Consider the following 14131-nt stretch of genomic DNA (forward strand, 5'->3'; position numbering starts at 1 on the left):
CAAATCCTCTTTATTTTTTTTCACTCTTTTTTTATTTAAAGTAATCTGTACACCCAATGTGGGGCTCGAATTCATGACCCAGAGAACCAGAGTTGCACGCTCTACCAACTGACACAGCCACTTGGCAACTTTCAAGTCATTAACCAAAATGCCCGTGCTCAGCTGTAACACCATCCTCAAATGAGTTTACTGTTAATGTGTCACCAACCCAATTTCTTAAGAAAATTGCAGGATGCGTTTTCTTACTCACTTTGCAATTACCTTCAGTTAAGATTTTTAAAAAGCAGTTGAGCTATTGACACAGTAGCTTCACACTAACTTATTCCCCAGCATCACTGTGTATCCCTGGTTAAAGAATTTAGATTCTCAGTGATGGGGATGACTTGTAGTTCAGCTGTAAGGCTTCAAATTATTTTTGAAGTGTTCTGTGGAGTTCTACACAAGCGAGGTAAATGTATTTAAAGAGTATTCTTTTGGAGGGATCATCCATAATAGAGAATGAATCTCAAATCTCCAAACGTGGTTAAGAGTGTCTTCTTTCTCATTCTTTTGCTAAATTCATGACATTTTCATAGTTCCAAAAGCCTTGGTCTGTTTTGTTATGCTTTTAGCTACTGCCACTAGGATGTCCCCTCCCCCTGACACCCACCACTTCATTTCTTCCATTTTAGGAAATTTGCCATCACGTTTAGATATAGAAAGAATACTTTTGGAAGGAAGAGAATTGCACCCATACAGATGGGGATAGGATTCTTTATTTCTTAGGGAGGCTATTTGTAACCTGGGATTAAACTTGATTAACAACAAGTCTTACAGTTTCAGCCTAAGTGCACTAAGAAAATCCCAAATCTTGTCTAGGTGGTGTGTGAGGAATGTGGGTATTAGCAAGAGATTTACGTACAGAAATTGGAGTTTGTTGCAAAGTGCTCTCCCCTTAGCAGGGAGGAGAGGGGGAGTAGCGTGTATTGTTGAAGCACTCACGGGTGACTGGAGAAACCCAACAGAGTTCAACAGGCTGAAGCGATGGGGTCCTCTGTTCCCCAGGCAGGAGTCCTGCCTGCTGCCTAAAACCAATAATGTGTCCCTAAGCCTCTTTGTCCAAGACTGTGTTTCAGTTGTCTAGTTGTTTGTTTTGGAAATGTCACAATAAATAACCTAAGAGAGGGTATTAGAGAAAGGTTACCAATTCTTTGGGGACAGAAAGCCTCATGCATGTGGTCTCTAAGAAGAGGAAATCGCTATAGATAATGTTTGCTTTTTCTGCATTCCCCGAGGACAGTAAAATAGAAACAGGAACAAGAGGTAGAAGAAAAGTCTGGTTATTTGTTCACTGAGTAAAGCCTTCCGTTTAGTCATTTTTGTCAAACAAGGGATGCTGATTCACTGCCCTGGCACCCAGGAGTCAGATGGTTTCCTGGGTGGGATGACACCCACTCCCACATCTGCAAGGCTGGACCAGGTCTCCGCTGGGAATCTTGGCAGTGCCGTCCTGTGTCGACCAGGTCTCTAGTCCTTCTCATCTGCTGCGTCCTGAGGATTTCTGGTGTAGAGCGAGTTTGGAGACAGTGTTGTAATCTTGGCTGAGGGAGAGAAAGGGTTAAGATCAGAGCACTTTTCATCACAATGCATCATCTCGTCTGTGCGCAGGGAGGGGGCTTTCTCCACCCTAATCTCTTTGAGCATCACTCTGGGAGGGTTTTGGCACAGGCACAACAGCTGCCACAAGAATCCGTGAATCTGAGCCAAATCTTACGTCACCAAGAAGATGAAACACTCGCTGTGCAAGGCCCACAGGCACAGAAGCCATTGCTGGGGGACAGAAGAGGGCACTGGCTGCATCCTAGGTGGTGACCCTCCCCAGGCCCCACTGCCCTTCACCCAGAGGAGGAAATGTCTCCCATGGAGTCCCTTGATGACTCGGAGCTCACCAAAGAAAGGACTCTACTTCCCTGGCGAGTGGCTTATTTGTCCTCCTAATTACCAAAGCAAAAGCATAAGTGTCTTTTATGAAATGTTGATTTGGAATTCTGAATTTAAAATTGGGAGGCTGCCTCATTTAGCTTGCAAATGAGATTCTAAACAGCCCAGCAGGAAGACCTTTGGATTCCACTACCCTCAACCTGGAAGAAGTGGACGGCACAGTCAGGGAGTGCTGAATTACTGACATTTTCAAAGGAGTCACTAAGATGGACAAAGACCGACAAATAACCATGGAAGGTGGAGGCTGCTGTATTAGGAATAGAGAACTTTAGCAAGAAAGGGTCCCTTAGCCATCTGAAGGGGGTCACCCTGGGACGCCGCCGGTTACCCAATGCAGCATTCATAATGGCAGTACAGTCTTCCATGGAATTGGAGGGGACGCTGGAAGTCATTGTTCTAACCCTCTCATTTTGCACATGAAGAGACTTGGGCATGTGGGGCTTGTGCCTTCATTATCAGACAGCCAGGGGTGATGGAGCTGATTTCCCCCTTTAGAACATTTGGGTCTCCTGAATCTAGTGCTCTTTCTACTGAGCCAATGACACAGTCAATCTAAGTTGTGGGCTAGGTCACAATCCTTAAAAAAGAAAGTTTATATTTTTGATGATAATTATACATGTTGTAAAAAATTGGGGGGAAAAGAGAAATAACAAGAAGAAGTAATATAAGTCATAACGTGTGCAACCAAACTCCCAAATTCTTAACCTTTTCGGAAGAGGATAAACTAGCTGTGATTGACAGCATAGGCTTTGGAATCGTGCAGATTTGAGTGTAGCCCTCAGCTTGGTTCTGGTCACCCAACTGCAGATAAGTTCGTTAATCTCTGTGAGCTGCAATTTAATGATCTATGAAGTGGGAGTAATAACATGTATCTCAGTTGGCTTATGTAAAGATCACAAGGATGTAACGCAAGGAAGGTATTTCACGCTCATCTTGTATACAGTTGAGTACTAAATAAAGTCGCCATTATTGTTTCAGGCTTTCATTTGTTAATGTTTTCTTTATTACTAATTTGTCATTTTATTTTTTAAAATGTTTGTACTTATTAAATTTGAGAGAGAGAGAGAAAGAGGGAACAAGAGGGGAGGGGCAAAAGAGAGAGGGACAGAAGATCTGAAGCAGGCTCTGTGCTGACACCAGCGAGTCCCGTGTGGGGCTCGAACTCACAAACTTCAAGATCATGACCTGAACCGAAGCGGGAGGCTCAACTGATTGAGCCACCCAGGTGCCCCTTATTACTAATTTATTAATCTGTTATTAACCAGAATTTTACCAAAATGACATATCTTGTTCATGTAGCAAACCCAGACACTTCCTTTCCTTGTAAATGACAGTGACAAAGTAGCTTCGGCAACACATATCTCTACTTGATGTGCTCATTATCAGTTCACTGGATATGGACTGTTACCATAAGTACACAGAAATCTTAGAGTGAAACACTGAGTATTCATTCTATGACTTAAAATACTTGTAACTAGGGGCGCCTCGGTGGCTCAGTCGGTTGAGCGTCCGACTTCAGCTCAGGTCACGATCTCGTGGTCCGTGAGTTCGAGCCCTGCGTTGGGCTCTGGGCTGATGGCTCAGAGCCTGGAGCCTACTTCTGGTTCTGTGTCTCCCTCTCTCTCTGCCCCTCCCCCACTTGTGCTCTGTATCTCTGTCTCAAAAATAAACGTAAAAAAAAAAAAATTAAAAAAAATAAAATACTTGTAACTAGTAATTGTGATTAATCTCTTCTGTAACCAGGGAGCATTTGTTTCTAGTTTTGTGTATAAAGTAGTATGCCTCAATCTCAGAGTTGGGTTCCAAGCTCCCAGTACAGATAATAGCAGAAAGTACAGTTTAATCCAACTCAGGGCCCCAATTCACTTCCTTTCACGTGCGTAGGAGTCTGACGGGTTGGCCAGATTCCGGTGATAGCATAAACCGTCCTCTCCCATCCACTCCCACCTTGGAGCTGGGAGGGCGCGGCTGCCCTTGGCCTCTGCCACAAAAGCACAGTAGCTAGAGCGAAGCGGCCAGCATGGCTGTGGTGAGGCGGGGGTCAGTGTCACCGATCATCCAGCGCGAAGCACCTCCGTTCCCACTGGCAGAGCTCTCGTGGCTGTGCTCTTCTGTGGCTCCATTCAAGATTGCCACGTGGCACGATGTTGGCAGTGCCTGCCTCTCTGTTTGGTTAGCTGGACTGTGTCCTGTGGATGGCATTTTAAATAAAGTCTCATGCAGGTCTGAGGACATCTTCCAGTTGCAAAGAGTATGTTTGTGTCGGTTGAATACACGCTTCTCGGGTCACAGCCTTTCCTCCACTCAGAGCCTGGTGGACTGTGCTTCTTTGTCTTCTGGGAGCTAATGTTGCAGAGCCACTGAAGACCACACTAGTTTTTATTCCAGAGTCAATACGTGTCTGTCCTGCCCGGGTGCTTGCAGAATTTTTTCTTAATCCACTGGGCTGGACGTTTCAATAATTTCCTCCAATTCCATAACCCCTTCCTAGCGAACTCGCTCCATCCTTAGCCCAGATGGGGCAGCTCTAATTGAAGTATGACCCTGCCTTTTTGGCTAAAGCTAATTGGGCCATGGGTGGACAGCTCTCCAGAGCTGGACCATCAGTCATCTTATCCAGAAACTTGTCAGTGGAGAGCAGGACTGGGTTTTGTTTTTTGTTTTTGTTTTTTAATTTTTAAAGTTTATTTCTTTTGAGAGAGAGAGAGAGAGAGAGAGAGAGCATGAGCAGGGGAGGGGCAGAGAGAGAGGGAGGGAGAGAGAATCCCAAGCAGACTCTGCACTGGCAGCATGGACCCTGACGCGGGGCTCACACCCACAAACTATGAGATCGATCATGACCTGAGCCAAAACCAAGAGTCAGATGCTTAACCGACTGAGCCACCCAGGCACCCTGAGACTGAGTTTTTCACCTATAGGAATTTAAGCTCGAAGGTCATGCAGACTCAAGTGCTGATGTTTCATTTGGAAGCAGGCGTTATGAGGCCTGCATAAGCAAATAAGCAGGGAAGTCAGTTCATAAAGAAATGTGGATAGATGAAGCAGTTGTGAAGTTGAGTTGTGGTGGGTGGGGGTAGAGGGAAAAACTCCTGATAATAGTTATTTTTACCAGGAAGCCCAGCTATCCTGCCATCAGTTGACCTCTGTGAGGTTCTCCTGTACTGTCTCCACAGATGCGCGGTTAACCTACTTACAGAAGTTATTGTTCCTCTTGTTCCTCAGTCAACACATTGACTGAGGCATTCTTATACTCCACCTTTTTTTTTTTTTTTTCCAGAAGGATATCTAATTGTGGATTTGTATTAACTGACTTGGTTTGGATGTTTCTTTTGATCTACACACTTGATTCCTTGTCTTAGCTCAGGGATATTTGTTTAAGTCATTGCTTCTATCTCAAATATTCTGGTTTCTTTCTCAGAAACTACTGTAATCCTTAGGTAAAAACACTGCTGTGTCTTTTGTCTCCCTCTCCTTCTTTTCAACTTTTCTCTGCATCCTGGGAGGTTTTTTTGAATTTTTCTTCTGTTTACCATTATTAAATTATTTTCTGAGAGGTTTCCTTTCTGAAACAATTCCCTTTCTCCCGTCCTGCTGACTTTGGAGGCTATTTTCTTTTCCTTGTTTTCTATTCTGGGACAGTAGCTAGGGAGAGTGAAGGTTGCCCTTGGCTGCATTCACCGTCCACTTGACGGGTGGTGCTTCCTAAGATGTATCGCCGTAGGACCCCCTAATGTGTATAATTCCTAGCTGATTTTCCAGTGTCAAGGAGGAACTTTCTTATTGTTCGTTTACATATATTTTTGTTGAGGTAAAATTCACACAGCATCCCATTCAAACGTGTGCTTCAGGAATTCGCATGTCGCTTTGCGCGGGGCCTTGTTAAATCTTCTCTGTGTTGTCGCGATTTTGAAGCGAGCGTGGCGCGTACTTAGCGTGATTCTGACGAGCTGAGGTGAGGTGATACTCTACTTTATCCACTGCCTCCTTCTCTGGAAAACGAAATCAGATAAGACCATGCATCGTCAGACCTTCCTTGTATTCTATTCTCTCTAGTCTGTCCGAGGGATCATTCCCTTCACACTGAGGCTGATCGGCAGACACCAGAGAACAATGTCTACCTGTCACCACGTTGTTTCCTGGAGCGAGTTAATAAAACGGCACCGTGGGAGGCAGCTCTACTGCTGCCTAGCGAGGAGCAGAAGGTCAGCTGGAGTTTCTAACTGAGCCTGAGAAACACCCGGTGGAAGATTTTGGCCATTGTTAGTAGACGGCCCACCTCCACAGAAATATGCCATAAGCTCTTCATAGAGTGTTCGGATAATTGCAAGCAGAGTTAAGAAGGCAAATGGTGAGGTTTGGAGGATGCCTCCAATTGCTGTGGAGCGCTAAGAATGTTAATGGCAGCCGTCTGCATGGTTATCAAACTTAGAAGAATTACCTCACAGACTGTGAAGAATGCCAAAGTCTTGATAATTACTATTTATCTCAAACGACTGGCAAATTTCTAACTGAGAGAAGACCGAAAAGCCATTCGGTGTTGAGAAATTCAATCGGAGTTAAAAATTAAGCCCACTTTCTGTTGACAGTTAGAGGAGTTGCCAAAGGCTCTCGGCAGCCATGGAAATTGTCTCCAAAATGTATTTGCTGTCGAGAGCACTGCTTTACGGTCACTGCCAATTAGGCTACTGTCCAAGTGATTCATGAACAACCTAAGTTAGCTAGACAGAGCTTCGGTTTCTTGTTAAGTCAAGAGGCTATGATGTCGTTCTTCTTGCTTTCATAAAACGGGAAGAGGATCAATGGATTCGTGTCAAAGTTACGCCAATAACTTGCATCAGTGTTGCAATAGTGTTGATTTTTCTCCCCAAAGAGTAGGATGAAATAGCTCCTACTGGAGTAGTAGTTTTCATTACTGAAGACTAAAATTTGAATAAAGCGCTTCTGAAAAGTAAGATCAGATCTGAGGAAAGCAAAATATCCTGAGCTGTTGAAATCATCATCATTACCCTCGTTACCTCTTTGGGTTCGTGAAGTGTGGGCGGTAAAGCAAATGAAATGCTAAAAGTGTTTAGTACAAAATGGGAGGGGATGTTGTAAGGCACTGCGTGACCTCAGGTGCGCATGTTCATTTAGTTAAAAAATACACCGTGCACCGATTATGTGCCATACACAGCGCTTGTGTTCAGCACTGTAGGGGGGATATAATAGGGGAACAAATGGAAGTTTCTGCCCTCCTGAAACTTACATGTAATGATGCTAACAAAGGACTCCTGTAATATTAAATCTCATCAAGGCCAGTATGGGCTAGTGGAGGCAGCCTTGGGTGGTAAAGAAAGAAGCCTATGCTTTACACATAAGTGTGCCTCCACAATAGCTTTGTGTCCTCAGAAAGTCACGGATACTTTCCTTACTAATGCTCTATAACCTTCTGAAGGGCAGCACTGGCATCTGATTGTCTGAGTCTCTTAAATTGTCTGGTTCCTCTAATAGATGTTCCATAAATGTTTTTGAATGAACAGACCTCATATTGTCTTAATTTCCTAGCATTCTGTTTAATGATTATGGTATTACAGATTACTCTTGTCACTGAGAGTCAAGCCTTGTGCCTTGCATTTTGCCAGTTTGTAAACAAACCCTATAAAAACGGAATGCAGGAGAGATGTCCCTCCTTCCACCCCTACCCCCCGCGCCCCCTCAACAAATCAAATGCTAGCCAAAGACTCGTTCACCATGGCACAGACACCCCTTGACCTGGCATTCCCCTGGCTCTTCTATTTATGTCTCCATCCAAGATGATCTTGAGTGGTCATCCAGCGTCTTTTCTTACTGGCCCACTGACTAGGGTCATCCAGCATCCATCCATCTGCTTGGGACTCTGATCCCAGAAGTCCAGGTTATCTCCCTGAGACACAGCACCCTCTAAATGATGAGTGAGTCCACTGCAAATTTAAAATCCCATTTTATAAGTAAAAAGAAGAATTCTTCAGGACTGCCAGTAAGATGAAAGATGTAGGCGATACATAGGTCCTGAGCCAAGGAAAGGATTCCCATCCCATGGTGGCCATTTCTCCTCACTTCTGACTTGTCTTCTATTGGCTGAGCGGACCCCCAGAATACAGGGATAGATCTCTGCATGTCTGACGAGCAGCCTATTTGCTGAATAAATGAATGCATGTACTCAGGCTTTTGTCTTTGTCAGTTTGGGCTGCTATAAGAAATTACCACAGAATGGGTGGCTTAAACAGCACACTTTCATTTCTCATGGTTTTGGAGGCTGGGGATCCAAAGTGAAGGTGCTGGTAGATCTGGTGTCTGTCTGTCAAAGGCCCACTTCCTGGCTTATAGTCTGCTGATTTCTTGCTGTATCCTCACACGATGGAGAGAGAGAGAGAGAAAGAGGAAGCAACCTCTCTCATTTTTCTCCTTATAAAGGTACATATGATGAGGGCTCCACCTTCATGATCTAATTATTTCCCAAGGTTTCGCTCCCTTGTGCCATCACACGGTGGGTGAGGATTTCAACATAAGAGTTTTGGGGAGACACAAACATTTAATTGATAGCAGGCTCAATCTCTTATTTTGGGGTCCCTACTTCTTTTCTAACATTTGTCCACAAATAGCTTATTATAGCCATTGGGTTTGTGATCATCATCATCTTAGATTTTGGTATAATTTCATTGCCTGCATCTATGTCTGAATTTAGAACCACATGGAACATAAATCTCTACCCAGCCAAGACAAGGGTGTTACAATTATCACCTAAATAAATAAATAAAGGAAACCTTTGAAACTTGAATATGGACTAGAAATTATTAGATATCAGAAAATTAATAATTTTGTTAGGAGTGATAATAACACTGTGATTCTGTAGGAAAAAATAGATTTTTAGGAGCTGTATGATTATATATTTAAGGTTAAAGTGACATGACATTATTTATTTTCTGATGATTTGCAATATCTAATTATTATCTATCCATCTACCTAGATAAAACAAATATGGCCAAAATTTAACGTTATAGATTCTAGGTGGTGGGTCTGTGTGTGATCATCGCTCTGTTCTTCCATATGTTTGAGGATTTTTATTAAAAGCATTGGAAAAAGCAATAAAGCAGATGTTTATGATCTTGGGAATACATGTGACCCCCAAAGGGTCATCTGTTTTGGGCTTGTTTCCCTCCAGGATTGCACATGAACCATACGTGCTGGGGAATAATCTTTCCTTCAAGAAAGCCTCCCTGTGTCTTCTTTGGCAGCCTATTCTATATTTCCATAATCTTTGCTGTCAGGAAGGTCTCTCTTGTGTCTCTTCCAAATGGTAAGTGAAATCATTGAGGCTCTTGGCTATTTTGATTTCTTCTGACTTCGAAACTTAGTTGGAGGTTTGGAGCAGGTACTAGGTTTTTTACTTTTGCTCAGAATTCAGATTCCCAGAGGCATTCTGGAATGGCTGATAAGACAAGCTTCTCTCCGGTGTGGTCTGATACATACCGGAAGCTCTGAAGGGAGACAGAACGCAGCTATGACACTGAGCTGGCTGTGAGTATGTCCTGCTCCCTCTGCTCGGAAGGGAGGCTTTCCTGCCCTGACCCTCCTATCTGAATAGCAGCACCCCATTACTCTCTCCCGGTTTCCTTGATTTACTTAAAAAAAAAACCAAAAAAAAAACCCCAAGCAGTTAAAAATGAAAATGGTTGCTTCACATTATTTCACACGTTTGCTATTTATTTACTGCCCATCTTCTGCAGGAGGGGGTGTGCTCTGTGAGAGGGAGGTCTTCGTCTGCCCCCGCAGAGTATCCCAACTTCAGTATGCCTCAGCATCTCCTGGGAGGTTTGCTAAAAAATCAGATTGCTGGCCGCCTCCTTTCCCTGCCCAGAGTTTGTGTTTCAATAGGTCTGAGGTGGAGCCCAAGAATGTGCATTTCTTTTTTTCTTTTTTCTTTTTTAAATGTTTACTTATTTATTTTCAAGAGAGAGTGTGTGCGCATGAGTGGGGGAGGGGCAGAGAGGGAGGAAGAGATGGAATCCCAAACAGGCTCCGCGCTCTTAGCACACGGCCCGACGTAGGGCTCGATTTCACAAACCGTGAGATCGTGACCTGAGCAGAACACAAGAGTCAGATGCTTAACTGATTGAGCCACCCAGGCGCCTCAAGAATTTGTATTTCTGGGGCGCCTGGGTGGCTCAGTCGGATGAGCATCTGACTTCGGCTCAGGTCATGATCTCACAGTTTGTGAGTTCAAGCCCCGCATCAGGCCCTGTGCTGACAGCTCAGAGCGTGGAGCCTGCTTCGGATTCTGTGTGTCCTTCTCTCTCTGCCCCTCCCCCGCTCAATGCTCTGTCTCGCTCTGTCTCAAAAATAAATACAAACATTAAAAAAAATTAAAAAAAAAAAAAAAGAATTTGCATTTCTCCCATCCAAGTACTAACCAGGCCCGACCCTGCTTAGCTTCCGAGATCAGAGGAGATCGGGAGCGTTCACGGTTGTATGGCCGTAGACAGAATTTGCATTTCTAATAAGTTTCCAGCTGATGTTGATGCTCCTGGTTCCAGCACCAGAGTCTGAGGGCCACAGTTTTATTATTCATCAGTGTATCCCAGCACGTGGAATAGTAAATGCTCCATAAGTACTTGCTGAATATGGATGAATGAGTGCGTAAGTGAGGCTGGCTTGCTGATATGATCACTGGGCTCTGGAAATGGGAGAACTTTGAAAACCACGTAACAAGAAGCTGAGAAAGCCAATGTGGTCCCTACACCGGAGGCCTTTGACGTGGAGCCCATGTCTAGGCATGCTTTACTAACAAGAGCTTGAGCACCCCAGATCGCTTTCTTTAATGTTTATTCATTTTTGATAGAGAGACAGAGTGCACGTGGGGGAGGGGCAGAGAGAGAGGGAGACACAGAATCCGAAGCAGGCTCCAGGCTCTGAGCTGTCCACACAGAGCCCGGTGTGGGGCTTGAACCCACAAACTGTGAGATCATGACCTGAGCCAAAGTCAGACGCTTAACCGCTTAACCGACTGAGCCACCCAGGTGCCCCACGCCAGATCATTTTTTTGTTATTCTTACCAGCACTTGACAGGGAATCTAGGGATGTTTAGGGACATTTTAAACTTCTGAGGATGATGTCATAGAGGATGAATTCTGTTTAATTCCCTTTAATGCCCTAATTGGCAAGAGAATGTGGAAGTAGATGAGCCAGTGGTCTGAATTTGTAGGACTTTTCTTCTGTTTTTGGCTTTGGTATCTTCCTAGGATGCTTTTCCTTTGTGAGGGATATTTCCTTCTAGTCAGTTCCTTTCTAAAGGAAGTACCATTGTTAGGCTCCTTCATTTGGGGTTACATGCTTACTTGGGTGGTCACCAAAAGGCCATTCTCCACTTGTATCTGATCTCTAGAATCTCACAGAAATGGAATAGCTTTAGCTAAGTGCCTCAAATACTTTTCCTCAAGCTACATGTGATCATTTTCTACTGATATAAATAAAACATGCTGTTGGCTGTGTGGAGGACTGGGCTAGCGAACTCACAACTCAGCGCTGGAGAAAAAGAACAGAACAATCTTAGGTGTTATGATTAGCAACATGTTATGTTTGAGTAAGACAATAGTTTCCAAATGACACAAATGATCTCATCTTCCTTGGAATTATTCTGTAATGGACAGTCTGGTGTTTCAGGAGCTTAGCTGAGCAATTCATGTTAGAAGATGCACACTTGTTGGTCAAAACTGTGTACACATGGTCTATGGTGAAGGTAAGTTCAAGTCTGAAAATGCACATGTGTGCATATGTACACAGACATGCGCGCGCGCGCACACACACACACACACACACACAGTTGCTAACTAAATATATGGGTCCCCGTCCTGGAATCCAAGCTGAAAGAAGCAGCAGGGCTCTGGGTGTGCTCAGTCGTTTGGGGGAGTGGGGGTCTGGTATGTTTTCAAAGTTCTGTTTTGGTGTCAGATTGAGTAGAGATAGAGCATCCATTAATTTAGCAGAGCATCTGGGATCTTTAAAGCCAGAAAGAACCCTACAATTTATCAATCTTAATTTGCTCACCCTGCAGTTAGAGATGATCTCTAGGAAACTCTGACAAGACACAGATGTTCCCCATTCAGCTGCTATCACACACACCAGCAAAGCTGCCCGGCCCCACCCCGACTTCCTCAGCCCCCTGTAAGCCTGGTGCCTTGCATTTTTGTCTGCCGTGCTACTGCCTACACAGTACTGAGGAGCAGACACACACAAAGTCTTTGAGGTATCCTGTGGGCAACCCTCCTTGCACCCAGAAGCCACCCTATTTTAAGCTGTTGGCACTTGGAGCCAGGGTGGAATTTTCAATCTAATAAATGTTTGTATTCTTTATTTTTTTTTAAGTTTATTTATTTTGAGAGAGAGAGTAAGAGAGCAAGCTTGTGTGAGTGGGGGAGGAGCAGAAAGAGGGAGAGAGAGAATTCCAAGCAGGTTCTGCGCTGTCAGTGCAGAGCCCAACACGGGGCTTGATCCCACAGAGCATGAGATCATGACCTGAGCAGAAATCAGGAGTTGGACGCTCAATCAACTGAGCCACCCAGGCACCCTGTTTGTGTTCTTACTAGCAGATGGAGAAGGTGTTCAGGACTCTCTTAGTTCTTAGAATGTCTCTTCTTCATCAGCCATGTTGCAAGTTCCTTGAAGGCAGGAATTGGATCTTCTAAATCTTTTATTTTCATGTCGTTTCTTCTATAATGCCTTGTATGACAATGCTCAAATAGTATGTATGGCTAAATGGGATCGTTGGACTCTTACCTATGTAGTCATTTTCATATATTTGTCTTCTTTTAAATTTCTTCTTGGAAATGGGATTGTCAGTCCCATGGGATTAAAAACCAGCTACCCAACCAACAAACACATTTCTCTCTTCGTTAGGTTATAATTTCCTATGATGTGCCCTATCCTGGACCAGGCTCTGGGCATACAGAAGAAGATGAGATGGAGAGAGCTGGTGGTTGAGACAGAGAAGTGGCATACAGAGTGATAGGTGCTATGGGGGCAGGAGAGGGGGATGTCCTGGGTTTTACGAAAGTGGATAGCCCTGTTTATTATTCTAGTCCAGGGGTCAGGGAGGAAGAATACTTAGTTTGATCCCTAAAGCATGACAAGGAGTGAGTCTGGTGAAGATGGGGGTGAATGTTAGCACCCATTGCTGCAGTTGCTTTGATGGCAGGGAGAGGGAGAGGGAGAGAGGAAATTCCCTTCTTTTTCCCGGTGGGGGTCCTGTGAATGGAAGGAAGAGGTGACTTTCCTGATGTCACAGAGAGGCATGAGATTCTTGGCACTTGCATTATTGCTTGAATTTAGCCATTATATCTCAGAAGGCCTCTGTAAAAATGTAAATGCTCCCAGGGAGAGGTAATAAAAAAGTCATTATCCATTAGCAACTTTAAGTGAAATAAATGGTCTCTTCATGCTTTCAAGTCACCTGTCTGGGCATCAATATGGCCATTGATTTTTGAAGGGAAGAGGTGAGGTTCAGAAGAAGGAAGGAAAACCAGACATGGTAATGTCTTGAGGTTCCCGATTGGGTTTTGGAGAACACTATTTCAGCCTAGTGCTATTGTCTTACTTTTGCTTCTCTTAGAAGGTTCCATGACCAAATAACTTAGGAAATAAATGCTTAAGAAGAGTGAAAGTTTATTTGTAAAAGACGTTTCAAAGCCCCCATGATGCCTAGATGCACGGTGATTCTCCAAGAGATGTTATGACATTAAACATTTCCTTTGTCCTTGACCATGGAACCCGCTTGATGGAAAATTTTCTGGGGTTAGTGTTCCAGGCAACACACTTTGGGACATTTTGGTTTGGTGTATGGAGTGGTTGAAAGGAAAGACAACTCCAGGAGGGACCCCCCCCTGTGTCACTACAGTTGCCAAAGCATAACATGGTGGAGGGTTTTGAGTTGACTCGTTTTTTACCAAGAATCAGCCTGATTTCTTGCATGAATATCTGTTTATGCCTGGTCTCCTGTAGAGTTTGGAAAATTTGGTTCTGTAAACAGTCTTCCCCTTATTTATGTATTTATCCTTGTTTTTGAGATTAAAGTTTTGCACTGTGCTCTCTAAAATGAGGCAGACCCATAGAGTATCTGAGCTCTTATGCACTTGCTTTC

This window comes from Lynx canadensis, chromosome B4 (assembly GCF_007474595.2).
Source record: "Lynx canadensis isolate LIC74 chromosome B4, mLynCan4.pri.v2, whole genome shotgun sequence".
Lineage (NCBI taxonomy): Eukaryota > Metazoa > Chordata > Mammalia > Carnivora > Felidae > Lynx > Lynx canadensis.